Source organism: Oncorhynchus nerka, linkage group LG19 (genome assembly GCF_034236695.1).
Source record: "Oncorhynchus nerka isolate Pitt River linkage group LG19, Oner_Uvic_2.0, whole genome shotgun sequence".
In the NCBI taxonomy this organism is placed as follows: Eukaryota; Metazoa; Chordata; class Actinopteri; order Salmoniformes; family Salmonidae; genus Oncorhynchus; species Oncorhynchus nerka.
Window position 1 is genome coordinate 11837019 of NC_088414.1, and position 12675 is coordinate 11849693.

Consider the following 12675-nt stretch of genomic DNA (forward strand, 5'->3'; position numbering starts at 1 on the left):
TCGCTCTCTGGCTCTCCGGCTTTCTTTCTCTGGCTCTCCGGCTTTCTTTCTCTCTCTCTCTCTCTCTCCTCTCTGCCAGGTGAGGGATGTGTGGTCCACAAGGAGGGCTTTCGCCTGGGTAAGTGGTGGTATTGTCGTGTGGTTCCCTGTATGTGTTGTGTGGGATTGGTCGGCGTGTTAATGGCACCCGGCTTCAGCACTACTTTTCCGACCCTTCGTACTGCGGGAGCCAGAACACACGTGGCTTCAGCACTACTTTTCCGACCCTGCGTACTGCGGGAGCCAGAACACACCCGGCTTCAGCACTACTTTTCCGACCCTGCGTACTGCGGGAGCCAGAACACACCCGGGTTCAGCACTACTTTTCCGACCCTGCGTACTGCGGGAGCCAGAACACACCCGGGTTCAGCACTACTTTTCCGACCCTGCGTACTGCGGGAGCCAGAACACACGTGGCTGAAGCGGCGGGTGGGAAATTCTTCACGGGCCTCCATTCTCTGATTGCTTTAACCTCATAGTCCGCCCCATCCCGCATGCGGTATCGTTACTACAGCCTCAAGCTCATTACCATAACGCAACGTTAGCGATTTCTAAAAATCGCAAATGAAATGAAATAAATATGCCTGCTCTCAAGCTTATCCTTTTCTTAACAATCCTGTCGTCTCAGATTTTCAAAATATGCTTTAGAACCAGAGAAAATCAATAATTTGTGTAAGAGTGGTGATAGCTAGCTTAGCATTTAGCGTTAGCATTTAGCACGCAACATATTCACAAAAACCAGCCAAGGAATCAAATAAAATAATTTACCTTTGAAGAACTTCAGATGTTTCAATGAGGAGACTCTCAGTTACATAGCAGATGTCCAGTTTTTCCTGAAAGATTCTTGTGTAGGACACATCGTTCCCTTTTGTTACTATGCATTTGGCTACCGAAACTAACCAAAAATTCAGTCACCTACACGTCGAACTTTTTTCCGAATTAACTCCATAATATCGACTGAAACATGGAAAACGTTGTTTGAATCAATCCTGAAGGTGGTTTCTCATATATCTCTCCATTGAAAGCACCGGCCTTGAAGCCTGCTTTGTTGTCTGATTCGAATGGAAAAACACTGGGAGCTGACTTTTGCGCACCAAATGCCACGCAGACACCAAGCGGGACACTTGGCAATTGTAGTCTCTTATGGTCAATCTTCCAATGATATGCCTACAAATACGTCACAATGCTGCAGAGACCTTGGGGAAACAAGATAAAGTGTCCGTTGATTCCTGTCGCATTCACAGCCATATAAGGCGATCATGGAAAACGTAGCCTCAAAAATCCTGTTCATTTCCTGGTCGGTCATACATCTTGGTTTTGCCCGAAGCATTTGTTCTAAGGGACTCACAGTGAAAATCTTTGCAGTTCTGGATACGTAAGAGTCTCTTCTTTCCAAAACTATCAATTCCAAGCATATTCGAGCATCTTTTCGTGACAAAATATTGCGCTTAAAACGGGCACGTCTTTTTATCCAAAAATGAAATACTGCCCCTAGAGTACTAACAGGTTAAAGAATATCCGATCGCTGGTGACTTTGTTTTGTACAGCGCCCCTCGTCACTCCGGACCACTTCGATGACGGCAGTCTCAGACTATATAGTATGTAGCGAACGGCAGAGCAGTGGAAGAATTTAGTGTGAGTCATTAGGCTAGAGAGGTGGTTCCCAAACTTTTTATAGTCCCGTGCCCCTTCAAACATTCAACCTCCAGCTGTACCCCCTCTAGCACCAGGGTCAGCGCACTCTCAAATGTTGTTTTTTTGTCATCATTGTAAGCCTGCCACACACACACTATACAATACATTTATTAAACATAAAAATAAGTGTGAGTTTTTGTCACAACCCGGCTCGTGGGAAGTGACAAAGAGCTCATATAGGACCAGGGCACAAATAATAAAGCAATAATAATCTATCATTTTGCTCTTTATTTATCCATCTTACATATAAAACCTTATTTGTTCATCAAAAATGGTGAATAACTCACCACAGGTTGACGAGAAGGGTGTGCTTGAAAGGATGCACATAACACTGCAATGTTGGGTTATATTGGAGAGAGTCTCAGTCTTAAATCATTTTCCACCCACAGTCTGTGCCTTTATTTAGTTGTCATGCTAGTGAGGGCCAAGAATCCACTCTCACACAGGTACATGGTTGCAAGGGGCATCAGTGTGTTAAAAGCGCGATTTGCCAAGACAAGAAACTGAGCGCAGCCCTATCCAGAAATCTGGCAGTGGCTTCTGATTTAAATTCAATTTAATTCTTCAGATATCGGTAAGTGGACTGGAGGCAGGGCATAAAAGGGATAACGAATCCAGTTTCAGGAAAGTACCTGCGTAATTGCGCACCCAGCTCACTCGGGTGCTTCGCTATATCACATTTGACATTGTCCGTAAGCTTGAGTTCATTTGCACAAAACAAATCCGAAAACGATGGAAAGACCTGTGTGTCGTCCTTGTTAATACAGACAGAAAAGAGCTCCAACTTCTTAGTCATAGCCTCAATTTCGTCCCACACATTGAATATAGTTGCAGAGAGTCCCTGTAATCCTAGATTCAGATCATTCAGGTGAGAAAAAGCATCACCCAGACAGGCCAGTCGTGTGAGAAACTCGTCCTCATACAAGGGGTCAGACAAGTGAAAATGATGGTCAGTAAAGAAAACGTTAAGCTCGTCTCTCAATTAAAAATGTAAAAAACGTGGCAATACTTTGTCCCTTGATAACCAGCGCACTTCTGTATGTTGTAAACGTGTGACATGGCCGCAACCCATATCATTGCATAATGAGGGAAATTCACAAGATTTCAGGGGCCTTGTCTTTAACAAAGTTAACCATATTCACTAGTGTCCAAAATGTCTTTCAAGCTGTCAGGCATTCCCTTGGCAGCAAGAGCCTCTCGGTGGACGCTGCAGTGTAACAAAGTGGCGTCGGGAGCAACTGCTTGCGTTACCATTCCACTGTCTCCCTGTCATGGCTTTTGCGCCATCAGTAAGGATACCAACACATCTTGACCATAAAAGTCCATTTGATTTCACAAAGCTGTCCAGTACTTTAAAAATATACTCTCCTGTTGTCCTGGTTTCCAGGGGTTTGCAGAAGAGGATGTCTTCCTTAATTGACCCCCATAAACGGAATGGACGTATACCAGGAGCTGTGCCAGGCCCGCCACGTCTGTTGACTCCTCCAGCTGTAGCGCATATAATTGACTGGCTTGTATGTGAAGCAGTAATTGTTTCAAAACATCTCCTTCCATGTCACTGATGCATCGTGGAACAGTGTTGTTTGATGAAGGCATTGTCTGTATAGTTTTTTGGGCCTTTTCCCCCAGTATTGTTCCAGCCATATCCGCAGCAGCAGGAAGAATGAAGTCCTCTACTATAGTATGGTGCTTGCCTGTCCTAGCCACTCGGTCCCCAGCATTGTCCCAGCCATATCAGCAGCAGGAAGAATGAAGTCCTCTACTATAGTATGGTGCTTGCCTGTCCTAGCCACTCGGTCCCCAGCATTGTCCCAGCCATATCAGCAGCAGGAAGAATGAAGTCCTCTACTATAGTATGGTGCTTGCCTGTCCTAGCCACTCGGTCCCCAGCATTGTCCCAGCCATATCAGCAGCAGGAAGAATGAAGTCCTCTACTATAGTATGGTGCTTGCCTGTCCTAGCCACTCGGTCCCCAGCATTGTCCCAGCCATATCAGCAGCAGGAAGAATGAAGTCCTCTACTATAGTATGGTGCTTGCCTGTCCTAGCCACTCGGTAGCTCACCATAAAAGATGTTTCTAGCCCCTTCTTATTAATGGTATCTGTTGCTTTTATACATGTCTTACTACTCGAAATTCATCTTTATTCTCGCTCAGAAAACTCCTGTGGCTTATTTTTCAAATTGTCATGTTTCATTTCTAAATGTCTGCCCAAGAGTAAAGGTTTCCCGTGAGAGAGTAACGGTTAATGTGATTGGATGTTAATTATGTGTCTAGGCTCCCTGTATTTGACATTGTGTTGTTATTTCACTGAACACTATATGGTTTATTTTATTTTTGCCAGTGAAACAAGGCTACTCAGGCGGGGGGGGGGGGGGAACTCACCCAAATGTATAGCCCCGTTGGAAAATATAAATGGACTGTTTGAAAATATATTTTTTTATATGTATATATATATATATATATATATTTTTTTTTAATGTGAATCACATTTTTATTTGGCTTACCCCCAATACCCCAGTTTGAGAATACCCGGACTAGGTCATCTAGCCAGCATTAATCCTTTTAGATTTTCATATACTCACACACACATCCCATGAACCCTGGTACACACACACACACACACATACCATGCTTCTACATCTGCATTGCTTACTGTTTGGGGTTTTAGGCTGGGTTCCTGTATAGCACTTTGTGACATCGGCTGATGTTAAAAGGGCTTTATAAATACATTTGATTGATTTGATTGACACACACAGACACACATACACAGGGATCAGAGATTAGGGATGCATATCAGAGTTTAATCCCCTGAGACATAAACCCTGGTAATCTCTGTTTAGTTGTGCTGTGAGAATAATACTGAGAATACAGACTAGAATCACAACCAGGAAATCTCCCCTATGACTGAAATTTTCTCCACAAAAACAATGATAAATCATGTTGGGACAAATATACAGTGCTTAATTAACTATAGAAGAATGTCTCCCTGTTAATGATTAACATCAAACACATCTTGTGGTGCCTCTAAAGCTGGAATCCTTAATTGAAACAATAACAAAGCGGCCACCCCGCCTGTGTTTTGGTGAAAAGCTTATGGATGGGCCTGGAGAAATGGAACCTGTGTTTTGGTGAAAAGCTTATGGATGGGCCTGGAGAAATGGAACCTGTGTTTTGGTGAAAAGCTTATGGATGGGCCTGGAGAAATGGAACCTGTGTTTTGATGAAAAGCTTATGGATGGGCCTGGAGAAATGGAACCTGTGTTTTGGTGGAAAGCTTATGGATGGGCCTGGAGAAATGGAACCTGTGTTTTGGTGAAAAGCTTATGGATGGGCCTGGAGAAATGGAACCTGTGTTTTGATGAAAAGCTTATGGATGGGCCTGGAGAAATGGAACCTGTGTTTTGATGAAAAGCTTATGGATGGGCCTGGAGAAATGGAACCTGTGTTTTGATGAAAAGCTTATGGATGGGCCTGGAGAAATGGAACCTGTGTTTTGATGAAAAGCTTATGGATGGGCCTGGAGAAATGGAACCTGTGTTTTGATGAAAAGCTTATGGATGGGCCTGGAGAAATGGAACCTGTGTTTTGATGAAAAGCTTATGGATGGGCCTGGAGAAATGGAACCTGTGTTTTGATGAAAAGCTTATGGATGGGCCTGGAGAAATGGAACCTGTGTTTTGATGAAAAGCTTATGGATGGGCCTGGAGAAATGGAACCTGTGTTTTGATGAAAAGCTTATGGATGGGCCTGGAGAAATGGAACCTGTGTTTTGATGAAAAGCTTATGGATGGGCCTGGAGAAATGGAACCTGTGTTTTGATGAAAAGCTTATGGATGGGCCTGGAGAAATGGAACCTGTGTTTTGATGAAAAGCTTATGGATGGGCCTGGAGAAATGGAACCTGTGTTTTGATGAAAAGCTTATGGATGGGCCTGGAGAAATGGAACCACTCCCAAATTCAAAGCAAGGACTGACAATCCATAGTATCAAAATTATAGTGTTAACCACGTTTTGAATTTGCATTTGTCAAGGGTCTCCATTAGTCCAGGGGTCCAGCAAAATGAAGGCAGTTAAACATATATTTTTTAAACATTACAATACAGCTTTCACAACATATTGAGTGTGTGCCCTCAGGCCCCTACTCTACTACCACATACAGTGCATTCGGGAAGTATTCAGACCCCTTGACTTTTTTTCACATTTTGTTACATTACATTATTCATTATTCTAAAATGGATCATGAAAAAACAAAAGCAGATTTAAAAAAAACGGATATATCACATTTACATAAGTATTCAGACCACATTGCTCAGTACTTTGTTGAAGCACCTTCGGCAGCGATTACAGCCTCGAGTCTTCTTGGGTATGACGCGACAAGCTTGGCACACATGTATTTCTCCCATTCTTCTCTGCAGATCCTCTTAAGTTCTGTCAGGTTGGATGGGGAGCGTCGCTGCACGGCTATTTTCAGGTCTCTCCAACTCTGGCTGGGCCACTCAAGGACATTCAGAGTCTTGTCCCGAAGCCACTCATGCGTTGTCTTGGCTGTGTGCTTAGAGTCATTGTCCTGTTTGAAGAGAAACCGTGGCCCCAGTCTGTGGTCCTGATATCTCTGGAGCAGGTTTTCATGAAGGATGTGTCTGTACTTTGCACTGTTGATCTTTCCCTCGATCCTGACTAGTCTCCCAGTCCCTGCCGCTGAAAAACATCCCCACAGCGTGAGGCTGCCACCACCATGCTTCACCATAAGGATGGTGCCAGATGTGACTCTTGGCATTCAGGCCAAAGAGTTCAAACCTCGCTTCATCAGAGCAGAGAGTGCCTTTTGGCAAACTCCAAGTGGGCTGCCATGTGCCTTTTTACTAAGGAGTGGCTTCCATCTGGCTACTCTACCATAAAGGCCTGATTGGTGGAGTGCTGCAGAGATGATTTTTCTTCTGGTAGGTTCCCAACTCCACAGAAGAACTTTGGAGCTCTGTCAGAGTGACCATTGGGTTCTTGGTCACCTCCCTGACCAAGGCCCTTCTCCCCCATTTTCTCAGTTTGGCTGGGCGGCCATTTCTAGGAAGAGTCTGGTTGGTTCCAATATTCTTCTATTTAAGAATCTTGGAGGCCACTTTGTTCTTGGAAACCTCCAAAGCTGCAGAAATGGACTTCCCCAGATCTGTGCCTCGACACAATCCTGTCTCAGAGCCGTCTCCAAGCTGTGTGCTAGTAGATTAAACAGGCAGCTCGGTGGATTCAGCATGTCAACACTTCTCACAAATACAAGTGGTGAAGAAGTCAATCTCTCCTCTACTTTGAGCCAGGACAGGTATGCATATTATTAATGTTCTCTTTGTGTACATTTAAGGGCCAGCTGTGCTGCCCTGTTCTGGGCAAATTGTAATTTTTCTAAGTCCCCCTTTGTGGCACCTGACCACATGACTGGACTGTTGTCCAGGTGTGACAAAAGCAGGGCCTGCCTTGTTGATAAGAAAGCAGAGCAGCGCTTTATTATGGACAGACCTCTCCCCATCTTTACTACAGTTGCATCAATATGCGTTGACATTTTCCATGTACATTTTAGTAGACGCTTTTATCAAGAGCAACTTGGTGCATACATTTTCATACTGGTCCCCCGTGGGAATCGAACCCACAACCCTGGCGTTGCAAGCGCCATGCTCTACCAACTGAGCTACACCATGTCTGTTTACAATCCAGGGTTACTCCAAGCAATTTCCTCATTTATTTATTACAAGATTTACTAGAGGTTTAGGTTTTAGTGAATGATTTGCCCCAAATACAATGCTTTTAGTTTTTGAAATATTTAGGACTAATTTATGTCTTGCCACCAATTCTGAAACTGACTGCCCCTCACATACGCTGGACCCAACCTGCTCAACTTCTGGCCACCGCTGAACCAACACGGAAAGTGCTGTTTCTGCTGAGTGATTCATTCCAGGAAACCCAGTGTCTCTACTCTCTGGTCCGTCAGTGATGGGAGCAAGGTGTTATATTGCTGTAGTTCCACGCAAACTCTGATGAGAAGGGAATGTTGTGGTCTCCTCTCCCCAGACCCCTCATTCCCGTCGTGGGGACAGTGTGTGGGACGCTCCCCCTGCCCTGGCCGCTCGAGTCAGGCGTGTGTATGTCTCCAAGGTAGGCACGCGCAGGGACCAGAGTGTGTGCGCGGTGGGACGCAGTGGCACGGGCAAGACCACCTCCTGCCAAGCTTTCACCCACACACACTCCTCAAACAGGCTGGCACGGTCGGAGACAGCATTAGTGGTGAGTGCTTTGTGCGTGCATTGCGTGCATGTTTGCGTAATGTAATATGAAATCTTTGTGTATTTATGAAGGGTGTGAGGTAATAGCACACTGTGTGTAGAATGTTGTCTCTCCTTGTGTGTTTCCAGTGGAGCGTACCCAGGCAGTGTTTACGATCCTGAGGTCTTTTGGGTGTGTGAGCTCTAAGCACAGAGACGCCTCATCTCGCTTCGCTGTTGGTTCTCTCCGTGGACTTCAACCACGCTGGACTGGCATCTGCTGTACACCTACAGGAGACAGCTGGAGAACTGCTACGCCCACTCACACTCACACAAACATGTAACGTAATGTGTACTGTTGTTTCAGGAGAGAGTTCCAGTAGACTTTGAAGCTCCAGAGACCAGTCCTGCTGTGGTGGTGTCCACCATAGGCCAGCCCGCTCTACAGGTAATAAACACACAACCCCCCCCCCCGCTTCCTGTACCTAACACATACACAATAACCAACCGTCTAAATAGACTACAGCTCCCAGCCTCCTCTGGGGGCACTGCCACCAATGCCCAAGTGTTTTCCAGGCACGGATTGGCCCACCAGATGAACATGGTGTGCGTGTCCGTGTGTGTGTGTTAGGTGCGGGGGGCGGAGGGAGACCCCAGAGGACTGCTGTGGGTTCTGGATGAAGAGAGGGTGACTCCGGGATCGACAGAAAACACTGTCCTGGAGAGAGTCTGCCAGTACTACAGCTCCACTGGTGAGACAGGGGGAGAGTGGTGAGGGGAGAGAGGGGGGTGAGGGGAGAGAGAGAACCAGAGAGAAAAGGGGGAGGGCCTCCCGAGTGGCGCAGCTGTCCAAGGCACTGCATCGCAGTCCCGCCATTGTTACAGTCCCGGCCTTGTTGCAGCGATGAGACAAGATCGTAATTGGATATCAAGAAATTGGGGAGAAAAGGGGGGCGGCGGCGTCTGTGTTTGTTTGCTAGTGTGTGACTTTGTGCAACAGCAGGAGTATTGGCGAGAGTGTGTATGTCAGTTTTTGGTCTGTTTCAGTGATCCAGAAGATATTGTGCAAGCAGTGGACACGTTGTTCTGATGTATAGTAGTGTAGAAGTTGAGTTCTAATATCTGTTTTGTCTCCTCAGTGCGTCAGTGTGAGCAGCCCCTGCAGTGGGAGGTGAGCCATCTGATGGGTTCTGACCCGGTCAGATATGATGGTTCAGCCTGGTTCAGAGCAACCCATCTGCTCTCAATGCCATCTCGCTGCTGCAGAAGTCCTCTGTGTAAGTGTTGCCCAATCTCAGATATACTCAGATATACCTCTCCTTGGCTTATTACCATATTGTGTCAATATTGTGTCCAATACCCTACTAAACGGGTATTATTGATGTGTGCCTTACAATTAAAAAAAAATAAAATGTTCGCTTCAACCTTTCCTTCTCTCTCTCTCTTTCCAGTTGGGTAGTGAAGACGCTGTTCGGCCCCCCCGCCTCTGTGCCCCCCGTGTCGAGGTTTGGGAGGGGGCAGCCAGGGCTCGCTACAGAGGAGTGGCACTGTCAGAATGACCTTCAGTGGAGAATTGGCCGCCATACGCAGGCACTCCCGCTGTAAATCAGTCAAACTACCGGCCGTAAGTACCCTAATACACACTCCCACTGTATATCAGTCAAACTACAGGCCGTAAGTACCCTAATACACACTCCCACTGTATATCAGTCAAACTACAGGCCGTAAGTACCCTAATACACACTCCCACTGTATATCAGTCAAACTACAGGCCGTAAGTACCCCCAGTATACACTCCCACTGTATATCAGTCAAACTACCGGCCGGCCGTAAGTACCCTAATACACACTCCCACTGTATATCAGTCAAACTACAGGCCGTAAGTACCCTAATACACACTCCCACTGTATATCAGTCAAACTACAGGCCGTAAGTACCCTAATACACACTCCCACTGTATATCAGTCAAACTACAGGCCGTAAGTACCCTAATACACACTCCCACTGTATATCAGTCAAACTACAGGCCGTAAGTACCCTAATACACACTCCCACTGTATATCAGTCAAACTACAGGCCGTAAGTACCCTAATACACACTCCCACTGTATATCAGTCAAACTACAGGCCGTAAGTACCCTAATACACACTCCCACTGTATATCAGTCAAACTACAGGCCGTAAGTACCCTAATACACACTCCCACTGTATATCAGTCAAACTACAGGCCGTAAGTACCCTAATACACACTCCCACTGTATATCAGTCAAACTACAGGCCGTAAGTACCCTAATACACACTCCCACTGTATATCAGTCAAACTACAGGCCGTAAGTACCCTAATACACACTCCCACTGTATATCAGTCAAACTACAGGCCGTAAGTACCCTAATACACACTCCCACTGTATATCAGTCAAACTACAGGCCGTAAGTACCCTAATACACACTCCCACTGTATATCAGTCAAACTACAGACCGTACTGTACCCTAATACACACTCCCACTGTAAATCAGTCAAACTACAGGCCGTAAGTACCCTAATACACACTCCCACTGTATATCAGTCAAACTACAGGCCGTAAGTACCCTAATACACACTCCCACTGTATATCAGTCAAACTACAGGCCGTAAGTACCCTAATACACACTCCCACTGTATATCAGTCAAACTACAGGCCGTAAGTACCCTAATACACACTCCCACTGTATATCAGTCAAACTACAGGCCGTAAGTACCCTAATACACACTCCCACTGTATATCAGTCAAACTACAGGCCGTAAGTACCCTAATACACACTCCCACTGTATATCAGTCAAACTACAGGCCGTAAGTACCCTAATACACACTCCCACTGTATATCAGTCAAACTACAGGCCGTAAGTACCCTAATACACACTCCCACTGTATATCAGTCAAACTACAGGCCGTAAGTACCCTAATACACACTCCCACTGTATATCAGTCAAACTACAGGCCGTAAGTACCCTAATACACACTCCCACTGTATATCAGTCAAACTACAGGCCGTAAGTACCCTAATACACACTCCCACTGTATATCAGTCAAACTACAGGCCGTAAGTACCCTAATACACACTCCCACTGTATATCAGTCAAACTACAGGCCGTAAGTACCCTAATACACACTCCCACTGTATATCAGTCAAACTACAGGCCGTAAGTACCCTAATACACACTCCCACTGTATATCAGTCAAACTACAGGCCGTAAGTACCCTAATACACACTCCCACTGTATATCAGTCAAACTACAGGCCGTAAGTACCCTAATACACACTCCCACTGTATATCAGTCAAACTACAGACCGTAAGTAACCTAATACACACTCCCACTGTAAATCAGTCAAACTACCGGCCGGCCGTAAGTACCCTAGCCGTAAGTACCCTAATACACACTCCCACTGTATATCAGTCAAACTGGAGGCCGTAAGTACCCTAGTATACACTCCCACTGTATATCAGTCAAACTACAGGCCGTAAGTACCCTAATATACACTCCCACTGTATATCAGTCAAACTACAGACCGTAAGTCAAACTACAGGCCTTAAGTACTATAACACTGTAAAACACACACATACAAAATCCCACACTTCTACTCTGTCTATCTGAGGATGTTTTTCTCCACCTCTCTCCTTCCCCCTCCATCCAGGATGCTCTGTTGAATCTGATTGGCCGAGCCAGGCCAGTGTTCATGCAGTGTGTGTTTGCTAAGACAGATAGCGGTAGCGGATGTTTTGACGTCCCTGCTCTCAGGGTCCAGCTGCACTCTGCACACATCCTCCCCACCCTGCAGCTCTACCACACAGGTTAGTGTTGGCCTAGAATTAGCCCCTGTGCACAGGTTAGTGTTAGCCTAGAATTAGCCCCTGTGCACATCTTAGTGTTAGCCTAGAATTAGCCCCTGTGCACCGGTTAGTGTTGGCCTAGAATTAGCCCCTGTGCACAGGTTATTGTTGGCCTAGAATTAGCCCCTGTACACAGATTAGTGTTAGCCTAGAATTAGCCCCTGTGCACCGGTTAGTGTTGGCCTAGAATTAGCCCCTGTGCACCGGTTAGTGTTGGCCTAGAATTAGCCCCTGTGCACAGATTATTGTTAGCCTAGAATTAGCCCCTGTGCACAGGTTAGTGTTAGCCTAGAATTAGCCCCTGTGCACAGGTTAGTGTTAGCCTAGAATTAGCCCCTGCGCACAGGTTAGTGTTAGCCTAGAATTAGCCCCTGTGCACAGGTTAGTAGTGTTGGCCATTCTGCATAGGTTATCAAGTTGATAAAGGGAATTTTGGCTCTGAAGGCTCTCTATTTCTCTCCCTCTCTCTTTTATCTCCCAGGTTATTCGGAACATGTGACTCTGAGTGACTTCAGGTGTCGTTTCCAGGCTCTGTCTCCTCTGGTCATGAAACGGTATGGTTCAGTCTTCATCACCCCGGATGAGAGGAAGGAAAGTGGAGGAGCTGCTGGTAGATCTGGATCTGGACAGGAAGAGTATCAGGGAGGGAGGGACAGAGGGAGGGAGCTTCTGTTCTGATAGTACTGAGCTCCTTAGAGTCAGTCTCTGACACAGTGTTTCTGAAGATTAGCTAGTTACACTACATTTTTCCACTCTCTCTGTCTTTCACTTCCTCCCTCTCTGTCTCTCCCTCCCTTTCTTTGTCTCCCTCCTTCTCTTTGTCT

The 12675-nt window shown here is 46.0% G+C and overlaps 1 non-coding gene and 1 pseudogene across 1 annotated transcript; one reads left to right on the forward strand and one right to left on the reverse strand.

Moving 5' to 3' along the window:
- Positions 1-2887: 2887 nt before the first annotated feature.
- Positions 2888-12675, forward strand: part of LOC115146894 (unconventional myosin-XVIIIb-like) — a 38067-nt pseudogene continuing 28279 nt past the window's right edge.
- Positions 7348-7418, reverse strand: trnaa-ugc (transfer RNA alanine (anticodon UGC)). The gene has a single exon. It is a non-coding gene; the product is annotated as a tRNA-Ala (tRNA).